The sequence below is a fragment of the Asterias amurensis genome, chromosome 3, assembly GCF_032118995.1.
Source record: "Asterias amurensis chromosome 3, ASM3211899v1".
In the NCBI taxonomy this organism is placed as follows: Eukaryota; Metazoa; Echinodermata; class Asteroidea; order Forcipulatida; family Asteriidae; genus Asterias; species Asterias amurensis.
In genome coordinates this window covers 11,187,344-11,212,137 of record NC_092650.1, presented here as the reverse complement: position 1 = coordinate 11,212,137, position 24,794 = coordinate 11,187,344, and the positions used below count along the sequence as shown (strand labels likewise).

Here is a 24,794-nt window from a genome sequence, read left to right as displayed (position 1 = left end):
ACAAGTTGGTTTAAACCAGCAGCCTCAAGCATGTTCAGAAAAACCTTGGATTCTTTGTTGTTGGGATCAAAAACATGAATGTTGAACTCTCTGACCAGAGCGGTTTTACAGTCCAAAACAGTGGTAGATTTGGTGACAGTCGAAAAATGAGCGTGTCAAACCTCAGGTTGTTTCTTGAAGAAAGAAGTTGACAAAAGGCACAGAGGCTATTCAATTCAATTAAAAAACTTTAATAATCTTCAATAGTCAATTAATTCAGTTGGCTTGCTTCATATAAAACATTTACAGTTACGACTGGAAGTAGACAAAATACAATTAGTTAAAAATATATAGATTACTTGGCACAATGACAAGAAGCAGGTAAGTAAGAGTTGTGTGAAACCACAGCAATTACAGACAACTGAATAAATATAAAACACATTAATTGAATATACATTAATAAGAACCACAAAACAATTTATAAATACAGTGTAAACAGATAAACGGTGGTGAACCAGACCTCCAAATAGCTGACACCCAGCATACAAAAACGGTTGAAAACAAGTGCAAAACAAAAACCACTCAGAACAGGTCTGAATGTAACAAAACAGAAATTTCCATCTATTTGGGGGGGGGGGGGGGGGGGGGTGGTCTAGATCATTGTTAAACAATTGCCTAAGTACATAATTATCTCTTAAGTATCTGTCGCTCACTGACCTTGGTTAAGTCTCTCTGTGGCTCTCTGATAATTTTGAGACCCAAGTCTAACAATCCTTTTCAAACTGTTTTTGTTCTTGACACTTAAGTTACAAAATACAAGGAAATAAATGAAAAACATAACACACTTAAACAACTGATAAACAACTGATAAAACAGACTGTTCAACTGTTGAACAGAACAGGGCCAAATTTCAAAAAGCTGCTTAACGGTTAGCAATTTATTTTGCTTAACGTAGCAAAAATAATCGCTTAAACCATGGAGGATGTACACATATTTCACGAGGTTAAGCACGTAAACAAACGGCACACACAAGATTGTAAATCATTTGCTGCAGCAAAATAGAAGAAGGTAGGCCCCCTACTGACAAAATGGCGGGCGATATAAATGCAGAGTGGCAATAAAACAAAAATTAACGCCTTCTCTGTCTTCCATGTACTATTTGTAATGGTTCAAAGCGCCACTTGGAAGGTTTACACAACTTGAGAGAAAATAAGAAGATAATACTTTGTACATCATTCCTTAAACATTTCAGACGCGTTTACTTCGCTACACCTACCATACAAACACACGTCAAATACACACCCAAATCAATGCTGCACGCCACACCAATAACATATTGGAATAATGTTGCACTGTGTGTGTGTGAAGGGCCCAATGGCATAGGGCTGTTTAACAGTAAGAAAATTTGTTTGCTTAACATAGCAACAAAAATTGCTTAAGCGTAAACCTGATTCACGAGCGGTTGCTAGCTTAGGCACGTAACATTTTAGATGTTTGCTTCAGCAAAAAGCAAGGTGATGACAAATTGGCGTGCGAAATAACTGCGGAGTGGCAAGAAAAAAAGTCATCACCTTCTGTGGTCTGATATGTGTTATTGTTTAATGGTTAAAAGTGCCCCTCGAAAGGTTTACACACTAACTTGAAAGTACACAAGAAGATAATACATTGCACGATCATTTGTGAAGCTTTTTAGACACTTGTTTGGGTCACTACACCTACCCTCAAACACACATACAGTATACACCGCTGCTCCGGCACAATACAACATTTGCAATAATGTTGCACTATGCGCTGTGTGAATGGGGTGCAAATGCATAAAAGAGGCTTGAAGGACCTTTAGAGCCTCTATTATGAAAGGTTTTTTGATAATAATTATTTTGAGTAATTACCAATATTGTCCACTGCCTATAATAAGTGAAACAAAGAAAGAGTACAATACATAATAACACAACTTATTAACCCAAATCACCTGATGTCTTTAAATGTATACAGCCTTTTTCACAGCAACCGTCTCAATGTGTTTTAGTGCCCATGGCAAAAAACATTCTCTCAGCTAATAGCAAAACTAACACCTGGCACATGATGATGAATTGAGCTGTAAGAACCTGACTCTCGATCATGAATATGTATGAGGTATAGTAACCTGTAATAATAAACAAAACCACAAACAAAAACTTTAAAGGCACTGGACACTATTTTATGAAGTTGCAAGTTCTCCGGAGTTGATAGGGATGGTATTTGAATGTGCAACAGACTCTGCGACAGAGATTTGCTGATGGCCTCTCTTGGTCGGCACGCTGTTCTCTTAGAAGATTGTACACGAATTGAGTGCTGACCAGTAGTATGGCATATGACTATGAACATTTATGGATACCAGTAAAAAAAAAAGATTGAGAAGGGGAAGTAGAAGATGATGGAAAAGGAGTGCAGTGAACCTATTCAAAAACATTGTTGTGCTTCCATTTGGGCCTCACATATCTGCAGATTTTGTAGTATTAAATAAATAAAATTAATAATAAATTTCTTTTAGCGCGCATTTAACAATTACCATCTGAATGAGCTTGCATTGATTTAACGTCCCACTAAAATACTGGGTCCTACACACTTCAAGATGAATTTATCTTGGTTCATGAGTAATGAACTTTTGAATTACGAAATTTGAAGTAAAGGTCACATGGTGTCATACTTCAAGCAAGACTTATAACATAATTATTTATTTGCAAAAGTGCTTTGATATGCAACTACCTTGTAAGCTAACTATTAGTAATTAATGTTCTCATGTCAAAATAAATAAGAAAGTTAATTAATTAGTTTCAGCTAATTATTACACTTATTATTTCATGACCTTAGTTTAAATATGATATAGAATCAGACTAAGTTGTGTCTTAGCAACAGGACTTATTAAAAAAGTCCCTCATAAGTTTGTTGACATCCATGAGAGGATTGAAATTGTGCATAATATTTATGTAAGTATCAAATGGAAGTGCTCTTTTCTTTGTCCTTTCAACATGTTCAAACATGAAATTCTAGGCCTGCTCATAAGTCTGTCTACACTGCTCTCCCTTTCAATGTTGGTTTTACATGTATCTTTCACACAATGATTTGTTGTCATGATAATTCTTAGCAGTATTACCTGAGCGTCCCTTGTTGCTAGGCAACATCTTAGCAGAATATGAACAACTGAAGAGGTTTTTCATGCGTATCTTGTTTTCTTTTGTGCTTGCTTGTCTGGTCATATGCCTCTTACAGACCTGTGAAGAAAATGATTTGGGGTTGAAAAACAAAAGTGACTAAATTGGGACTCGAACCAAAGACCTCCAGATCAACGAGCTGGCACTCTACCAACTGCGTCATCTAGCCCTATGTTGGCAGTCTCCTCTTTTTAAAAATATTTTTGTTTGGGGTGAAAGTCAAAAGCCATACAACCAATAACTGTCATGTGTCAAGATATCTCACCCAGTGTGTGATGCCTGGCTACACTGCAGCTGTATGGCTGTGACTGACACTCCCCGGCCGAACAAAGAGGTTGACAAAAAAGGGTGACCGTTAACATAGGGCTTGATAGCTGAGTTGTTTTTTTATAATGACCCCAAACTGCAAGCAATTAGCATACCGCAAGCTTCAAAAACATTGAGAGGGAACCAGTAGCTCTATCTTGATGCATCGTTATAAAGGGCTTCAAAGGGCTTATATAGTCTTCAACATAGAACGTGTCACTCACAGGATTAATTTAGATATCCAAATAGGATCATTCAAAATCACACCTCAAGGTGTTTGTTTTGGCGACTAAATAATTAAATTGAAACTGTTTGAATTCTGGACGCAAAGCTTCAACACAGGAGTTCAGTAACTGTAAAACCTATTTGTTAGCAGTACTGGAGTGTAGCAAATTTATTTATAGATAAAATAACAAAAGATTGACAACAACTGACCTGGTATGTTGCAGGACGATGACAAAGATTTCACTGCAGTAAAGTTTCAATCGTACTTTATGGGCTCGGGTCTCTTACAAGAGGCCTTACTGCTGGGGTGCCTGTCCGCAAATTTTCTCGTACATCTCAGAGTGTCATAGTCTCAACAACTCCTACAAGTAAAACAAAGAATGGGGAATTGAGCAAAGAAAAATTTGCCCAGTCTGTTCCCTTTAGGTTTATTGGTTTTTTTTAGCGCGTACAAACATCCAACAGGCCCCCCATGGTTTACTTTGAGTACTGTGCTGAACGCAAGTTTTTGACACTATTGATAATTACTCAAAATAATTATTCTCATAAAACCTCACTTGGTAACGAGTCATGGGGAGACATTGATAGTATAAAACATTGTGAGAAACGGCTCCCTCTGATGAAGTGAAGCAGTTTTTGCTTAGAAGTAGTTTTACATGAATTTGATTTCGAGACCTCAGATTTATAAGGTCTCGAAATCAAGCATCTGAAAGCAGATAACTTTGTGTGACTAGGGTGCTTTTTCTTTCTCGCCACTCAGACAACCGTGTCAAGCTAACATTACTACAGGTTTGGTTTTTATGCATATGTTGAGATACACCAAGTGAGAAAACTGGTCTTTGACAATTACCAATAGTGTCCAATGTCTTTAAAGCCATTGGACATTTTCTAAACAGAACAGAAATTTAAAGTTCACAGATTTACAGATAACTTACAAGGCTTACAGAAGTTAATGGTGTAATTTATATATGTAAGTTGTGATACCTGAAGTGCAGGCATTTGGACAATGCTGTTCACCGATGCTGTGTGATTGCTTTAAATGAAGAATGCATACAAATTTGAAAAAAAAATTGAATAAATAAAAATCAACAAATGAATTTTTACATTTGTTACTTTTTGCAAAACGAAAAATTAGAAGACGTATTCTTGATAAATAAACCCCATATACCAGGAGCTCCCAAGAAAGTGTATGCGACCCATACAAATTGCAACAAAGCATGTACACAACTTGAGGCTTTGTTTGTTTCCTCATCGAAATTGCACTGAACTGGTATTCATCGTAGTTTCTGTCCATATCAATCTTGCCTTCTCCCATTTGCTATTGTAAAAAAAAGAATGTCAGATTGACTGACGTGAATGTCCTTTTTGATAGTGACTAAGTTGTTGCTTGAATTGGTGTTGAAGAATGATCCATGGCCGCAGTGGGGTTTATTGGTAAACGTTTGAAAGTGTAGGTCGACAGAATTTAAATTACCTTGAGGTCGTGATCAGAGGTGGACATGATCACAGTCAACCCCTACCTATACCTTAGCCCTAAAGCAAACCCTAACCTTCAACCTATCAAGTCTGTATGCAGATCCTTAAATCCGTCAAGAAGGCCAGACAATAGTACCGATAAACCATAAACAAAATCCAGATCTTGCGATCCTCAAGAAGTCCCTACCAAAAAACAACCACAGGCAACAGAATGTCACCATCTGAGCTCCAACCTCATGAACCAAATCCAACCACATCACGTACATTGTAAGCCGACAAGAGTAACAACACTGTGGTCATATCCTCCCTTGACTATGATCACAAGGTGACTGAGATTCTGTCGACCAAGAAAACCCCATGGTAAATTTTCATAAAACATCCAACTTAATGGTGTTATCTCTTATGAGCTTTTCAGGGCAGCAAGTTAAAATACCAATTAAATTCAACGTTCGATCTCATTGTTTTTTTACCATTTGAAAGTGATTGTTTTCACAAATTCTTTCATATGAGACACCAGTCAAGCATTTTGGTAAAAATGAGTCTCCGGTACTTTCTTGGGAACTGTCCGAGTGTAGTTGCATGGTGAAAATGTGATGGTAATGAGTTCCATACATTTTGAGCAGCAGAAAACGAGTAGTGAACCAGCTTAAAGACAGTGCGATGTTTGGCCAAGAGGTTCTCTGAGGAAGAGCGTAGAGAACCCACTACAAATGCCGACCTAGAGGATGTCCTGTAGGAGGTTTTTTTTGCCTTTTTTTTCTTCAAAGTTTAACCCCTTTGGCCGTCTTCATACTAAAAATGTATCCCACATCCCTGTGCTATAGTCACACACACATTTCCCCGAGTTTCATGACAGTTTTGACTATTATGCTTCGGCTGAGAAATCACATCTATAGCAGTCTAAACTTTCCAAAGGAAGAGGTAAGTGCTTCCACAGCACATGGGTTTGATGTTTTCATGTGAATTTTTGACATTTGGACGGAGAAACACTTTGTTGTCGACCGTCACATGTTAGAACAAGTTATGTATCAATTTAAAGCTTAAGAAACACTCTTTCTAGCCATATTACTTTTGTAAACTTTGTCTCGTGTTCAGTAGTTATTTTTCATATAACTATATATAATTATAAAGTTTCTGAAAACAACTTTTATTTTTATATGTGAGGCCAGCTTTTCTTAGTTACTTGGATTACGGATTTGCATGCCAAAAAGGTGAGCGGGCAGCAGGGAAAACATAGACATATACATCACATTTTTTTGTTAACACAAAGACAGTAAACACTGTTTCAAATTACCCAAAATAGCCCCAGTAGAACCTTTTTTGTAGTCCAAGGCGTGGAAATTATTTTCCCAATAAAAACCCACATTTTCATGACAAAACTTTCCCCCGATGTCACTTACAGTAGCTTTTTTGTGGGGAGTACTTACCACGATAAATGTGCCCACTCGTTTTGGTGAAATTTTGTATAATTTTTTGCTCAAAAAATTTACCGTGCGTACAATACAAGCGGCGAGTTGTCAGAGTGTCAAGTTGTTTGAGGTTGGGTTGTCTTACCTATCGAGTTGTCAGTCTGTCTAGTTGTCCGAGAGACGAGTTGTCTGACCTATCGCGATTTTATACTAAAGTTGTTCGATGGATGAATTTTGTGGACTCGTGGTCATGCCTATCGGTAAAAAATCACAAACCGACGCGAACATCATCGACGATGTTAGTCGAGCGAGACTAGCTTCGAATTTGGTCTTAATTGAGCTCAATGGTTTTGTTAGTAAAAACCAAGTTCTGTAATGATCCTTTAAGTTGCTGGAGTTTATTCAGAAAGCCAACTACTAAAACAAACAATCTTGAAGCAGAATTAAAACAGCTCAACCAAATTAAGCTCATAAAGATTTTAGGGTTCATCACTCAGTGAGAGTTTTATTCATTTTTGTTTTGCATCAGATGCAATGCAAAATTTTTAGTCCTTTTTGTCACTATTTTCATGTGACTCCGATGGCTGACCGATCTCAAACTTCTACAGGTTTGTCAGTTTATGTTTGTGGTAGATACATAAAGTGCTGACACTGACAACAACTTTTTAGCTAGCAAAAACAATTTTGTAATGTTCCTTTAATTTTTTATAAAAATAAGTCACGATAACAGCCCAGTTCTAAAATATAAGCAAGGTCTATAAAATAGGTCACTAACATACTAATTTTCGTGGGAATATACTATGAAAATAGCTTTTTGGTTGTAGCGCCAGTTTTTGTGTAATTTGCCGCTAGAGGGCAAGACATTGACTAGCTTGGAGTGACAAAAATGTCTGTGTGGCACACGGGCATGACAAAGGTCAACCGGGACGTGCACTTTAATGACTAAAAGTACAGGTCAAACAGACGTTATGTCAACACAAAGAATATATTCAATTGTTCGTGGTTTTTGAATTCGGGTTAGAGTTAAACCTATTTTACCCATGTGATTTTCCAAGCCCATGACGCGTTGTAGCTATGTACCGTTAGTGGGAACAGGGAACTGATTATTTGCTGCTGTTTTGCATGTGTCTGCGCGAAAGCCAGATGTATTGGACAGTGGTCTACATGTAGGTATTGCGCTTTTCAATGATTATCAGATTAAATGTATTCCAGTGCTGTTGGCATGCTCTAACTTGACTGTCCAGGATCATAACAATGTTTGCTGGAAAATTTAGTTGCTTGCTGTTTGCTAAGCAATGACCAAATTTGGTCCTTGATGATGAACATACCTTCTCAGATTTGCTTATGTTGATTGTGTTGTGTGGATTCGCATGCTAAATATTGAAAAACAATTATTACCTGCAAAGGGATTGGTTCGTCGATACAAGTGCGAGTCCATGCTGCAATTCATGACCTTTTTAGTGTATCCAAATCAATCAGTTAGCACATCAATGATCTGACACCCCAATGATCTAACCTACGTACCCTAGCCCAACCTAACCCTAGCCCAAACCCATACCCTCCCATACCCTACCCTAACCCTCACCCCACCCTAACACTAAACCTAGCCTTACCACTTAAAGCCATTATACACTTTCGGTACAGAAATTTTTTTTAAAGTTCACAGATTTACAAATAATTTACAGGGTTTACAGAAGGTAATGGTGAAATACTTCTCTTGAAATATTAGTCCATAAAATGCTTTACTTTTTGAGAAAACAGTAAAACAATATCAATTCTCGATAGCGAGAATTACGGATTTATTTTAAACACATGTCATAACACGGCGAAACGTGCGGACACAAGAGTGGGTTTTCCGCTATTTTCTCCCGACTCCGATGACCGATTGAACCTAAATTTTCACAGGTTTGTTATTTTATATATAAGTTGTGATACACGAAGTGTGGGACTTGGACAACACTGTTTACCGAAAGTGTATAATGGCTTTAAACCAAGACCTTGACCAAACACTTTAACCAGATGTCAGAACAAAGATTTTTAACCAAAAGGACACTTTAAAGCCGAATGGATGGACTCATCAGTGGTAAGCAGATAGTGAGTTATTTATGCATAGTCTGAAGCCGAAAATGCCTCGCTGACTGCCGAAGATGAAAGGTTGGAGCCTGCGTGTAAAAGTGTTACCATTTGGTGTAACTTGTTTGGTTTTTGGTAGCGCGAAATTCTATAGTCTCTATTTAGTTTGCGGAGAGTTGGTCAAGCAGCCCAGTTCTTTTTAAGTTGTATTTTGGCACCAGCAGTAAAAAAATGTCTAGGTTCAGAGAGTTCCTTATTTGGACTTGATTTTTGGTTTGGTTTGGGTATTGTGAAGTGGCACATTGAGAACATGGTATGTAGGAATGTAGGTGTGGTGAATTTGGGAAGGTTCGGTTGGTAGGGATTTAATGAATGTGGAATAGTATTGACGATGACTCTGGCCGAGTAGGGTCGCATTTATCGGGACAGAAAGGGGCTGAGAGTGGATCCACCCTAATCACCCTGCATTGTATTTTCACAGTTTGTAAATTTTCAGTACTGCGATCTTTGCTGGTGGTCTCCGTATGCCATTATGGGATGTGTTCAAGCAAAGTGAGTAATTTTTTTATACATCTGAAAAGAGCATAAGCTATGCTTTACTACTTTGAAAGTCCATGTTCATAGAACCGTTAGTTCAAATAATGTACAAGGAGAAACACAAAGTGGTATGATTAACTGAAACAAAGGGAAAGAGGTTAAAAACTCCCTTTTTTTAGCGCGTACAAACATCCAACAGGCCCCCACGGTTTACTTTGAGTACTGTGCTGAACGCATTTGAAGTTTTTGACACTATTGATAATTACTCAAAATAATTATTCTCATAAAACCTCACTTGGTAACGAGTCATGGGGAGACATTGATAGTATAAAACATTGTGAGAAACGGCTCCCTCTGATGAAGTGAAGAAGTTTTCGCTTAGAAGTAGTTTTACATGAATTTGATTTCGAGACCTCAGATTTAGAGTATAAGGTCTCGAAATCAAGCATCTGAAAGCAGATAACTTTGTGTAACTAGGGTACCACTCTGACAACCGTGTCAAGCTAACATTATTACAGGTTTGTTTTTTATGCATATGTTGAGATACAGTGAGAAAACTGGTCTTTGACAATTACCAATAGTGTTCAATGTCTTTAAAGCTATTGGACACTTTCTAAACAGAACAGAAATTTAAAGTTCAGAGATTTACAGATAACTTACAAGGCTTACAGAAGTTAATGGTGAAACGTGCGGAAACAAGGGTGGAATTACCTGTTATTGTCTCCCGACTCCAATGAGTGATTGAGCCTAAATTTTCACAGGTTTGTTATTTTATATATGTAAGTTGTGATACCTGAAGTGCAGGCATTTGGACAATGTTGTTCACCGATGCTGTGCGACTGCTTTAAATGAAGAATGCATACAAATTTGAAAAAAAAATTGAATAAATAAAAATCAACAAATGAATTTTTACATTTGTTACTTTTTGCAAAATGAAAAATTTGAAGACCTATTCTTGATAAATAAACCCCATATACCAGGAGCTCCCAAGAAAGTGTATACGACCCACACAAATTGCAACAAAGCATGTACACAACTTGAGGCTTTGTTTGTTTCCTCATCGAAATTGCACTGAACTGGTATTCATCGTAATTTCTGTCCATATCAATCTTGCCTTCTCCCATTTGCTATTGTAAAAAGAAGAATGCCAGATTGACTGACGTGGGCGTCCTTTTTGATAGTGACTAAGTTGTTGCTTGAATTGGTGTTGAAGAATGATCCATGGCCGCAGTGGGGTTTATTGGTAAACGTCTGAAAGTGTAGGTCGACAGAATTACCTTGAGGTCGTGATCAGAAGTGGACATGATCACAGTCAACCCCTACCTATACCTAAGCCCTAAAGCAAACCCTAACCTTTAACCTATCAAGTCTGTATGCAGATCCTTAAATTCGTCAAGAAGGCCAGACAACAGTACCGAGAAACCACAAACAAAACCCATATCTTGCGATCCTCAAGAAGTCCCTACCAAAAAACAACCACAGGCAACAGAATGTCACCATCTGAGCTCCAACCTCATGAACCAAATCCAACCACATCACGTAAGCCGAGGAGAGTAACGACACTGCGGTCATATCCTCCTTTGACTATGATCACAAGGTGACTGAGATTCTGTCGACCAAGAAAACCCCATGGTAAATAACTTAATTTTCATAAAACATCCAAATAATAATGGCATTATCTCTTATGAGCTTTTCAGGGCAGCAAGTTAAAATACCAATTAAATTCAACGTTCGGTCTCATTGTTTTTTTTACCATTTGAAAGTGATTGTTTTCACAAATTCTTTCATATGAGACACCAGTCAAGCATTTTGGTAAAAATGAGTCTCCGGTACTTTCTTGGGAACTGTCCGAGTATAGTTGCATGGCGAAAATGTGATGGTAGTGAGTTCCATACATTTTGAGCAGCAGAAAACGAGTAGTGAACCAGCTTAAAGACAGTGCAATGTTTGGCCAAGAGGTTCTCTGAGGAAGAGCGTAGAGAACCCACTACAAATGCCGACCTAGAGGATGTCCTGTAGGATTTTTTTTTGCATTTTTTGTTCTTCAAAGTTTAACCCCTTTGGCCGTCTTCATACTAAAAATGTATCCCACATCCCTGTGCTACAGTCACACACACATTTCCCTGAGTTTCATGACAGTTTTGACTATTATGCTTTGGCTGAGAAATCACATCTATAGCAGTGTAAATTTTTCAAAGGAAGAGGTAAGTGCTTCCACAGCACATGGGTTTGATGTTTTCATGTGAATTTTTGACCTTTGGACAGAGAAAATTTTGAAATGAAACACTTTGTTGTTGACCGTCGCATGTTAGAACAAGTTATGTATCAATTTAAAGCTTAAGAAACACTCTTTCTAGCCATATTACTTTTGTAAACCTTGTCTTGTGTTCAGTAGTTTGTTATTATTCAAGAAACAACCTGTTGATTTTTCAGTTATTCAAGTACATGTATGTAAATTTGTTATTTTTCATGTAACTATATGTAATTATAAAGTTTCTGAACACATGTTTTATTTTTATATGTGAGGCCAGCTTTTCTTAGTTACTTGGATTACGGATTTTCATGCCAAAAAAGCTGAGCAGGCAGCAGGGAAAACATAGACATACATGTACATCACATTTTTTTGTTAACACAACGACAGTAAACATTTTGCCTTCTGTAATTATCACTGTTTCAAATTACCCAAAATAGCCCCAGTAGAACCTTTTTTTTAGTCCAAGGTGTGGAAACTATTTTCCCAATAAAAACCCAAATTTTTATGACAAAACTTTACCACGACAAATGTGCCCACTCGTTTTGGTGAAATTTTGTATAACTTTTTGCTCAAAAAGTTTACCGTGCGTACAATTCAAGCGGCGAGTTGTCAGAGTGTCAAGTTGTTCGAGGTTGGGTTGTCTTACCTATCGAGTTGTCAGTCTGTCTAGTTGTCCGACAGACGAGTTGTCTGACCTATCACAATTTTATACTAAAGTTGTTCGATGGATGAATTTTGTGGACTCATGGTCATGCCTATCGGTAAAAAAAAAATAACTGACGCGAACATCATCGACGATGTTAATCGAGTGAGCCTAGCTTCAAATTTGTTCTTAAAATTACACCAAAACAACCTTGCACATTTTTCGGGTTAATGAGCTCTCCACAAAAGCATGAACTCCCTAATATTACCTACAGATTTGGCAAGTAAAATAGTTGTGTCTTCATAGGCACGCTCTTTAGGGGTGCTGACGTGCATAGAATTGCTCTCTTCACCAACATACACACAAAAGAAGACTCCATCATCTCCAAACAACGCCTCTCATGATATCTTTGATATAATGTTTTCTGTGCCGATTGCATGGTCCATTTAACCACATCGTGTAAATTACGTGTAAACAATAAAACGACCCATTCTCATTGATACAATGCACTGACCTGAGTCTAATCTTCTTCTTGCAAGCTTGAGTGCAGAACCGACCTTGACACAATTAATGATGATCAAACATATCTGCAAATAAAGATTTTAAACATAGATTTAACTGACCTGGATTTTTAACAGATTTTTGTGAAGAGCAAGGATAACAGCCATCAAAACAGATTTACAACAGTATGAACTGATGCCCCCATAAATGTTCTTTTCCACGTAGTAGGGTAGTATTTGACTTTCCACAAAAACTTGTTCCTGACAGGAGTGTTGCTTTTGTTCTTTTAAGATCAAACCCCTCTGTTTTTCAATAAGATTTTTGTTTTTAACCTGTGGTTTGGTGATAACACAAACTGTGCCATTGTGCTCTCATGCCCCCTACCTGTATATCATCTTGAAGCTACCTCTTTTTACATTTACACATACAAAACGCATAGGGTCCCAATAAAATGCTATCTATAGTTTGTAAACCGTTGTTCGTATATTAGTGGAGGAAAAAAAATGTTGTTTTTCAAAAGAGCAGGAAAAAACACAATTTAGGGCCAAGATAAATCTGTGTGGATCATTCTTTAGTAATGTTAAAACCACGCTTTTTGTACATGGACCAATGGTCATTGTGAACCAGTGTTGTCTGCAGATACCATCGATTACCAACCGTAAGGCAACCATTACTGAAATGCAAGGATTCTAAAAGACAGTGAGACTTATCAATTTGTGCAATTGTATTTCCTGGACGAGAGAGTAACGCTCAGTGAGAGTACAAAGAACAGTGTAGTCATGTAAACGTGAGGGGCAAAACATTTTGAGTACAGTGTTTTGTATTCGCTGTCACTCTATAAGCATATGATACAATTCATGGAGACAATACAGCAGAACAAGCTAACCAATACTTAGGTATGTATTCTCCTGTTGTATCTGTACCCGTGTCCGTCTAAACTGATGCCTTTTCATAATTTTGTCCTAATATTTCACTAATGGTTAGTTGTCACGATAATTCAAAGCAGTTTTACCTTAACATCCCTTGTGGCCAGACAACATCTGAGCAGAACTCAAACACTATGAGCTCATTCTACTATGAGCTTTTCAGGTCATGTCTCTCGTAGACCTGCAAAGAAAACACGAACATTTCAGAATGTAAGAAATAACTCAAACAGTATTCCACATTAATGGAAATATTTTTTTGAAGTTCAGATATAATACCTACCTCATTATGCGCTACATGTGAAATCAAAGACTGTGAGTAATGAAATGCACTGTAACCTACACTTCATCTCCATATCCAGAACTTCAAATGGGCACATAATGCATGAGGTTTAGGTGTGGATTACACTGCCAGTAACTGTTTTGTTAGCAAAAAGTTTGGATGGAGTCATACGTGGTAAGCAGATAGTAAGTTTAACTTTCTAATTATGCAAAGATTGAAGCCAACAATGCCTCGTTGACTATTGAGGTTGAAAGGTTGGAGCCTGCCAGTCAAAGTGTTTCCGAGTCCAGGCATAAAAACTTTAGTGGGATTCCGACCAAGGACCTTTGAAACTCTAGAGCAGTGTCTTACCAACTCGACTACCAAGATTGCCTGGTAGCTCAAGGTAGTTCTAATCCTAAGTTTAGCAGCAAGATCTGTGATGGTTCAAGATGTTAAATCTGCATCGCCTTAAATATTACAAATTACAAATTTTCGTTTTTAGCTGTACACCGTTTACTCAGCACTGTTTACTCAGTATTTTCCCTACGAGTCCTGTAAAAAAGTGTGATCGTTTAATATTGTTGTAACCTAGGGGCAAATAGTGAAAACATCAAAACTTTAGTCCAATCAAATACGATGTAACTTCACACCGGTGTGCAGTGTGATTACACGCACCACGCACAGTATATACCGGTGGGTTTACAGCGGCGTCTTTTCGGAGCGAATAATGCGTCTGCCTTGAGCAAGGCTACAGTTGAGGTATCATGACACTGCAACTTGCATTGCTCTTTGCATTAGGCGTACACAAAATGGACCTGCTCCACTCTTCATGTGGAGGCATTAATTTGAAATATTATTCTAGAGGGGCGGACATGCAGGCATCAATCCACTTCATTATTCTTAATATCAAATTTTTGATTAAAAATATATCAATCAAATTTAGTAGCTGGGGTGTTGTACTTCATCAGTCCACATGTTTATTATTTCCGTACAACCTATATCCCTGTGAAGCAATGACTCGTTCCATCATGCAGTGTGTGTGTGCCGTGTGTGTCATTGTGCTGTAAAACCAATAATTTAGCAGTTTTTAACAAAAGAAAAACACCAAATTATAAACCTCTATATCAAAACTACAGTTTTCCACCACCTGAATACATTGTCTTCCTAGACCTGCATGTATCTTCAAGTTCCATTAAGTTTAGGAAAATCACTGTAGAAATGCCGATAAATCCCAGGGTGATATTTTGATCGAATGTGGTGAGTGTTTCTTGGCATTGAGAAAGCACCGTCTCGAGTACTCGTAAACTTGCACTGGCACACACTGGGTTTTTAATTCTGCCCTCCCATGCTACTAATTACTATTTATAGCAATCGTGCATTACATTATTGCAAAAAAACCGCGTTGCATAATTGGGAAGCGACTTAGTAAAGTTGAATAGTGACGGTCAATGTGAAACTATAGGAAAGTAAACAATGTTTAATCCCCATGAAGAGTAATACTAACACACCTATCAATTGTATGACGCACTACTTGACCCCGGGGAGGATGCGTCACTGTCCACATGCGAGTCGGATTTGTGTGTCCAAGACCCACACTGATTAAAGAAAATGACACACTTGTTGCAGATTTGGACGGTCCTCCGAACAATTTTTTGACTAACCAACCGCGGAAAACAACGCACATTACCGATGCACATAAAGTATCTATGAACTACGCAGGCGCAGTGAATACAAAGTAATTCAACCATACAGCTACGAGAGCGAGTTTCGCGGTTTTGCAAGTGCATGCACCATTTGAGGTGTTTGAGGTGGTACCGCTCGATTTTCGAGACGAGCTGGACCCAGCGCACTAGATATTAAAACGCACAGAAGACTGAGAGGGGCCCTAAAAACCGCAATTCAAAGCACATCCTGCACGTGTGTACACGATGGTGCACAATCTTCAAATTGCTCGATACACAATTGGAACTGCCTGTTCTGCATAGCGCAAGTTATAAATTGCGCAAAAAATTGTTGCCCAAATTTGTTGACTGTGCTCGACCGATGAGCGACAGCGGATGCGTGTTTTTGCTGCAATAATTGATCACAATCACGATCGAGGCTAATTAGATCGAGCAAAATACAGGTTGTGGCATCGAAAGGTTGAAATGTCTGCAAATACCAACATCATACGAAGGCAGGGAGGGAAAGTTGGCTTCATTATTTGATTCTCCACCAAATAAACCAAAAACATCGACGGAACATGGCGTACCTCGACGCACATCTTAAAGATTTTTTGACTGACGACTAATGGATTTTGATGTACCCACCATCACTTTATTGAGAGTAAAGACGCAGACTTGACGCACCCTCCCCGGGGGTCAAGTTGTGCATCTTACAATTGATAGGTGTACAATTTGATACACCCAGGGCCCAGGTCGGAATTCATCAACAAACAATTAGGCCTATGAACTGAGAAACTAATAGTCCTATTTTTATAAGTAATAACTCAAAAAGAATGTTTGGAATAAATGGTTTAGAATGTTCAATTAGGACCGTAATTATTAGATCTCACTTACTCTGAAGTCGATCGTGGTTCGTTAGGGACTACTGCTGAAATACCGGTAACATGTACATTGTCCATGTACATACATGCATGTATATGTAAACCACAACGTGAGAGGAGACCGTGGGAAGCTTCGCTTGACTACATTGTAATACTAATGTCATAGTCTGGCCCGTCAATGTGTCATGACCGTAGTTTAGAGGCAGCTTAAAAAGTACACGTATCATGAAAACAGTTGAAGGAAGTGCCAAATGGGTTTACGGAAGTATATTTTGACAGGGATATTAAAAAACCAAAGATATACCGTTTCTCTGTAGAATTTCGAACTGCATCATGCAGCAGTTTTCCTTGCAGCTGACACTTGCGGTTTTACGAAAACCACTGCACAGTGAAATCATACACCACTGGAAACAATTTGGGTATTGAAGGCAATTTGCCTTTTTAATGAAACGCAGACATAGGCCTAATGGTTGGCAAACGCCATAAAGCTGTGTGCACAAGGCAGACACACAAACTTGGCCACACAAACCACAACAAAGTCATTATAATAAACTGTTTTAAATTCTGAACGTCAACCTCCAATACAAAAGTTCAGTAAAACCTTTTTAGTAAGTGGTACTGTTGTATTTACTAGTTTTTGAATACAGAATAACAAAAACTTGACTTACCTTGTGAGTCTTGCAGGGCAGGATGATGGCAATTAAGGATTTCACTACAGTAATGTTTGGCATCAAATGGCACTTTATGGGCTTGAGTCTCTTCTTCAGCAGCCATTGCAGATTCCACAAATCTCATGGATGTTCTCAACGATTCCTGCAAGAACATATGAAAACAAGAAATTGGGTTTGAACAAGGAAAATTTACGGGAGCAGGACTTGCAAGTCCAGCACCAGTCAATATTTCTTTGTTCAACCAAACTTTTAAAGATCTGCCCTAATCAGTTTCTTTTGTGGTTTCTTACTTGATAAGTAAAATAAAGTGTACAAAACAGGATGAAACAAGAATAAAATAGACCATGCAACCTGCTAGCAGATTTGATAATACATTTGATTTTATGATGTTAACATTATGTTAAGAAGGATAAAACAGATCGAATAACTTCTTGATATAACTGATCCCTATCTACATTGAAAGATTTAATGCGCCTAAAAGAAATACAGCCGTTGATTGTATTTAGCACTGAATTTCTAAGACCTACATTTCCAGTTGAGTTTATCATCAATAAACACCCAGGTATTGCATTCTGACACAACACCATTAGCAATCATTATTTGTAAAGTCTTGTGTTTGCTTCTCTTTTTTTCTATTTAGTTCAATGATTTCCTTATATTTCGCCGCATTGAGAGGGTAAGGTAGTTGTCAATGCACCATGTAACAAAATTATTCACATTGTCCTTTAAGGGAAGGTACACGTTTGGTAATTACTCAAAACAAATATAGACTTAAGACTGACTTAGTAACGAGCATTGGAGAGCTGTTGACAGTATAGACCATTGTTAGAAACAACTCCCTATGAAGTAGCATAGATTTTGAAATAGAGGTAATTTCTCACTAAAATAATAAAAGACTTCTAGCTAGAAGCCTTTTATTCCTATCTGAAAGCACACAAATTCGTTCAACAAGGGTGTATTTTCTTTCATCATTTTCTCCCAAGTCCGATGACCAATTGAGCTCAAATTTTTACAGGTTTGTTATTTTATGCATATGTTGAGATACACCAAGTGAAAACACTGTTACCAATACCAATAGTGTTCATTCCCTTTAAAGACCTTTCCCTAAAGACTATTTTCAATCAAGTCATATGACTATATAGATTTAAATTGTAAAAACAAAAACCTAATCATTTCGAATACCCATCCAGCGCTTTTCTGAAAGATTCGTGAAAAGTTCTGTTGCGTAATTACTCATGTTATGTCATAGTTGGGAGCTCCAATTCGTATAGCCGATTTGTTGCAGCATGGAGGTATATCAAAGAAAACTCCCACACACGATGTCAAAGCATCTTGTCATTTTGAGGCGCCCGTCAACAGCAGAAGTGTTTTTAGTTTGTCAAAACCTTCAAGTTTACACATATCAACATTACATTTAAATGGTGAACAAACGCATTATTAACAAGTTAAAATAGCATTTCCGCTAAAAACATTTCGCTCAAGAAGCTTTCCGAAAGCATTGACTTAATTGCTTTAAATGAATCCAGCAAGAGAAGTATCATCGACATATTTTACAGCCGCAATACATTTAAAATCATTGGAAATAAATATAACAGTCCCTGTGGGGTACAAGTATTACACACGGTGCAACCAAAAAGCCGATCCCCTCCACTCTACCCTCCGCCTCAGCTCCACACTTGACAGCCCGTCAGACAGAGACACCCCACACACCCACCTAATCATTCTCAGCTCTGCTCGCTCCATCTGCTGTATGTGCCACACCCTTGTGGGCCATGTCTCGCAGCTGACACCGTGCAGCTTTGCACACAGGTGGTGTTTACCTTGCCCTTCAGGGACGGCCCCTTTTATGTAAAAAATGGGGCCAGCTCCCTGAACTTCTTCCATCCACTCCTCACACCGGATGTCAATGCTGCATCTGAATCCTCGGCCCCCATCATGTCATCAAGGTAGCAGAACGACTCAACCATCTCAAACATGTCAAGAACGTGATGCTAGCAGCCTAAAGACTACCTTTCGCGCAACTCCATCACCTGTGAACCCATGTCCTACAAATTGTACACTGGACTGACTTTGCAGCTACACCCTTCCCACACACACCACATAGCTATGTACCAGAGGTCGTCATTGGTCCATTGATGATTCAACTAACCATCACTATGGTCTCCCCAGCCTTTATCTTCAGACCCTTAGTTTCCAGACAAGCTCTCCATGCTGCAATCTTTGCCTGTTAGTGTAAGTACTCTTTTGTCTCTGCTTGATGATAGTTTAATACACTCCTTGCACATTTCCATAGCATTTGTCAAGCATCCGTTCTGTTACCAAAACAGCAAACATTAGGCACTTTGATAAAAAATGAAGAGAAAACAAACCATCATCATCTTGGGTTGACCAAAGATCCTAGGGCATGATGATGCAGAGGGCTTAAGATGACAGTATGTGGGTTTCTGATTTTCTGATGGCTTAGAGACTGAATAAAAGATACCAAACACTGGTTGGTGATTTTGCATTCAAAGAATGGTATGGGGTTTCTGGATAAGTATCCACAAGTGTCAGTCGGTGCCTATAAGTGTTATAAGTGAGTTAGGGTTAGAGTAACGTTTAGGGTAAGGATTTAAAGGTTAGGGTGAGGATTAAGGTGAAGGTGAGAGTGAGGGTTAGCTTTACAGTTAGGGTTAGGCAGACACCTACCTAGAAAACCCATCACAGATAAATAAAAAAAAATTCACCTCAGTCAATCTAACATTTTTGTCAGTTTTGACACAGTCTCTCTCTTCCCAACATACCCCCTGTTGGATCTCCTGTGACACCTGGACTCGGCTGCAAGGCAGTTCCTCCAACACTTTAAAAAACCAGTAGCCACGGATCAAACTCACCACGGAACAAGAGAAGATCAACACCATGTCTTTCCTAGATGTTCAAGTCACCAGAGTAGCAGATGGCACCCTCAGCCATACAGTAGACTACAGCGGAAGCACACACAATGACTGGTTTCCATACAACCCTTCATTCCATTATCTACACTTCAAGTCTGCCATTCACAACACTTGAACCCACTGTGCCATCAACACCTCGATAACTTGTAGCACCACTTTACCACATCAAGACAACGCTGCAACTACATCAATATGGAGCAGCATGCGAAGGAGGAAGCACTGCCGTCTAAAGTGTCCCTGATGGAACTGCCGCTCTTGTAGATTGGTAAAAACCCAGCTCTCGTACCCATAACTGTGCAGCGTGCAGTGGAGGCAGCATTGCCGTCAAGAGTGCCCTGGACTCGCCGACACGCTCTTCTTGATTGGTAAAAACCAATCTCCCATTCCCTTACTGTGAAGAGTGTAGTGGAGGCAGCACTGCCTCTTGAGCGCCCTGGACTCGCTGACACGTGCCTGTAGATTGGTGAAAAACCAGCTGTCGTTCCCGTTCCCATTACTGTGCGTCGACGGAAGATGGCCTGGAGCCAGGGAAGTCACTTCCGCCACAACCCAGGATACAGCAAGTGGGCCCAACTGGGCCTGCTGCTGGCCCTTGGTGGGCCTGTGTGTAATTGCTGGCGTGAGGTATCCGGACAAGAGAAGCAAGAAGGACGATGTGCGCAGGTCGAAGTGGGACGACGAGTCTTTTTTCTTGATTACCTACTCCAATTTCCCCCATGCTTTGTCGACAAAATGAAGTTTGGGGAGGTTTGTCTGAAACAGAGTCCGGCAGGACCTAGGTCGAAAAGAATTTATCAAAATTCCCCGACTGGGGACCGATAATATGAATCGGCCCGCTTGGGGTAAACAATCCAAGAAGAAGCTGATATAATGCCCTCTATGCAATCAGTACATATGCGGTCGAGTGGCATAGCCGGGAAAATATTCCCGCTCCTCGGAGCAGGGCCTGTCCTCCTTTCAAATGATCGCGTTCCACATAGAGTCATCCGTTTTTTTCAGCTGGAAGGTCAAGCACCCGGGCCATGTCCCTCTGGACAAGATGCAGTTCAATCTTGGCAATTGAGAGTCGTTGAACACTTGAGCCCAACTTGTCCTCTTCTGGGGACCAGTTGCCCAACACGGGAAGGTCAGGCACACTCAGTGACTGTTCATCCAACGGCAGAGCTGTGCCTAAGTCATGTTGCTGTACATCCCGATCGGAGACAAAGGACCCTGAAGGTTGTATGCTGATCCCCGTCTGGGATTGTGCCAGTGCACCTGTGCGAGCCCGCACACCACTCTGTTCCACAACACCCAATGCAACCTCCTGTGCTGTGGTTGTGGGACGGTGGCTGGCAGGGGAGGCCAGAACCCGGCTGACTGTGCATGGCAGGCCGCCCAGATCCGAGTGCACCCAACCATGACCGGAGTGGTCGGGTTGGGTGTACAGCCCTGGAATATTAAGGCCACTTAATTCAGAATTGCCATCAAGAATTCATCCTGAAATAGCAGTTTGCTTACCCGTTGACTTTTCCTATGGGCATTAGGTGAAGACTCGTCAGATGACCACAAATGACGGTTCTTTCCGGGTTTTGCCTCTTGTTTGATACCCGGTCACAGACGAATCCGAGGCCCTCTCAGAGGAAGCCACAGTTACAGGGATACCCGATCAACGGGTGATACCCGAAGACGAGGGCGGGCCCTGTGAGTGGGGTATTCCGGGGGAATCCCAGGTACATCACTGCACCATCAATCCTCTTCCCCATGGCTAGTGCTCCACAGCTTATGGCATGGGCGAGTGCCGCCCGGGTTCGATAACCTCGTTAGAGACTGTCACCGACCGTCGTGGAAGAATCGACGTGGTTGGTGCGGGCCTGGTACCCAAAGTCGTGTGGAGGGGAGATGCCCTCGGACTTCAGAGATCCAGAGGCGAGCTGGGAGAGCCAGGGCATTTGACCTTCGATTGGGTTGACCAACTCACGCTGACCGAAGAGGGGGAGCGAGAAGCATCCAATCTTTGATCGGTGGGTCCACCGGCTGGTGCCGCTGCCGGAGGCTGCAAGACCGGTTGAAGGGCTGCGAGCCAGGCGATGGAGTGTCATGTGTGCAAACCTTTGAGAGCTTTGACTGTCCCAGGGGAATGGACGCAACCCCAGTATTGACAGTCAAAGCCCTCTCCAATTAATTTACACTACTCATAATTTAACTCAAAGAAATCAAACTATTTTATTTCTCGAACCGTACTAAAATATGAGTAAAAGTAGGTACAGAGGAAATCCAACAGGGACCAAGCGGTTTGCTCATAAAACTGTTTTTACTTCTTTATTCTTTTTATTATTTGTTCATTTATTTGGTTGTTTGTTTATTAATCTAGTTATTTAAATGTTTATTTATTTATTTATTTATTTATTTATCTATTCATTCAATTATTTACCTATAAATATCTCTTGTTATTCAATTATTTATTTATCTATAAATATCTCTTGATGGGCGGAAGGGAAATCAGGATTGTGTATCTTGGGTTGACTAAAAGAAACAAGGGCAGGAGGATGCAGAAGTCTTGAATTGACAGTATATGGGTGTGCGATGGCTTGAGCCCGACGGAGAGATCAGAGCTGCTTGGTGATTCTGCATTCAATGACAAGGATAGAAGAGGTGGACAGGACCACAGTCCACAATCAACCACAACCCCTAACTCTAACTCTGAACCTAATTCTAACCCTAACTCAAGTCCACATCTTGATCCTGCAAGAAGAAAAAAACAAGCTACCAAGACACAACCAAAGCAAACTAATGCCACCATCTAAGCTATACCTCAAGACCAATCAATCCATTGACTGACATTCTTTCGACCAACACTAACAGACGCCTACCAAGAAACCCTATTCCCACCACAAATATGCAAGATTACCTAACTATCTACTGTCATCCCGAGCCCTTTGCATCCCCCTGCCCTTGTTTCTTTGGTTTTTTTTATGTTATTTTTCACCTTCTAATGATTTCGCTTTTTGTGGTTAAATGATAGTTTTTATTGTTGTAAAGCGCTTGGGAGCATTTTTATATATATGTTTAATTGTTACCTATAATTACTTATGAGCAAACTGCAGGATTGCGATGGTATCTTGTCTATTCCTATATTGTTAATATTTTACATTTTTAAAGTACCATTTCTGTATTTATATACACGTTTCTAGTGGGTTTCATTCTGGTCTTTCTGACACACTTGATCTTTGATAGTGTGTTTTCGGTAGTAATTGCATGGTCCATTCTAAAAACATCACTGAAGTATACCCAAACAATGAAAATGGGCAATTCCTCTTGGAAGGACACAAAAAGTGATGCTGCATGACTTCATGCAGAATCATTTACAAATTTCAACGCTGTTTTTGATAACATAAGAAGTAACATTTGGCACTGTGGTTACAAAAAAAAGTGCCTTTGCAAAGATTTGCAAAATTGATGCAATCTGTACTGACCTGATTCCATTCTTCTTCTTGCAAGCTTGAGTGTAGATTCGACCTAGACACAAACATTGAGAATGCTTGATTTCCATCAAACAAGAAGCCGTAAAGTCATGCATCTTGGTATAGTTCAACCACATCTGGAAATAAAGTATGAGAACTTCAATTGAATGGGCAGGTTGTGATTTTAAATTTCTGTGATGAACAAACAGAGGCATAAGAATCACAATGAGAGATAAATATTATAAGCATGCACTCATAATGGGCTCTGACACCAGGAGGACAACCTTAGCAAAGTAGGTGCCTGCCTCTGATCCCCAGGGGGAAAAATTGAGATATTGGGTTTGATTTCCAGTACCATCTGTCCCTCTTTGTATGAGAGAAATGAAGCATAGCAAGGTATGTGCCTGCCTGTGACCCCCGAGGAAAAGGGAGATTTTGAGCAAGATTTCCCTCTATACCTATTCTTGTGAGGGTAACTACCTAGACTCACGACTACCTAGACTTGTGCCTTTTTCAATTATTGTTTCATCTTCTACTAATGATGTTTTGTAATGATAATTCTTAGCAGTATTACCTGAGTGTCTCTTATTGCTGGACAACATCTGAGCAGAACACAAACAGTTGAAGACGTTTTTGAACATCTCATTCTCCTATGTGCTTTTCAAGCCATGTCTCTATCTGCAACTTGTCTTGTGTGTCTTGCAGGATGATGGCAATGATTCCACTACAGTAAAGCTTCATGACATCAAATGTCACTTTAGGGGCTTGAGTCTCTTAAGCAGCAATTGCATGAGGCCCCTATGCCTCCCTGCACATCTTCCTGCACATCTGTTGTCACATTCTCAATAGTACCTGCAAGTGCATATAAATAAAAAGATGGGGTTTGAACAAGGACAAATTTACAGACGCAGGACTTGCAAGTCCAGCTCCAGTCACTTAGCCTTGTTCAACCAACATTTTAAGATCTACCCAGTCATTTTCCTTTCTGGTTTCTAATGACACAGGAAAAAAACAGACCATGCAATCTACTTTTAAGATGTTATAACACAAACCAGTGTACTACGCAGGTCATTGGATCGTACATTTTCTTTTGTTAAACCCCCAAAACTGTAAGTATTACTGCGACAAACGCCCTGCTTTCGAACAGCTAAACAAAACCGTATACCATTTATCTCTTTGGCTTTAAAATTTTAAATTTTTAATAATTAAAATAGTTTTACAGTAAATTTTCAGACAATGGTTTAAATAGCTGGACTTGCCTATTTTTCACATTTTGTTGTGGGATTTCATTCGGAAATTGACTTTAAGTTTTGTTTTCTCATTGCTTTTCATTTTGCTGTAAGGCCCGTTGGGGAATGTTTCATTACTATTACTATTATTATTTACAAATCCACAACTAATAGGGCTTACATACATGCTA

General features: G+C 39.5%; 1 long non-coding RNA gene across 1 annotated transcript; it reads right to left on the bottom strand.

The window, feature by feature from the left end:
- Positions 1–614: 614 nt before the first annotated feature.
- Positions 615–23,508, bottom strand: LOC139935395 (uncharacterized). Its single transcript, XR_011785803.1, has 7 exons — positions 23,387–23,508; positions 16,996–17,140; positions 13,607–13,701; positions 12,608–12,680; positions 3,912–4,063; positions 3,113–3,230; positions 615–2,122 (listed from the first exon to the last, which is right to left on the bottom strand). It is a non-coding gene; the product is annotated as an uncharacterized lncRNA (long non-coding RNA).
- Positions 23,509–24,794: the final 1,286 nt, after the last annotated feature.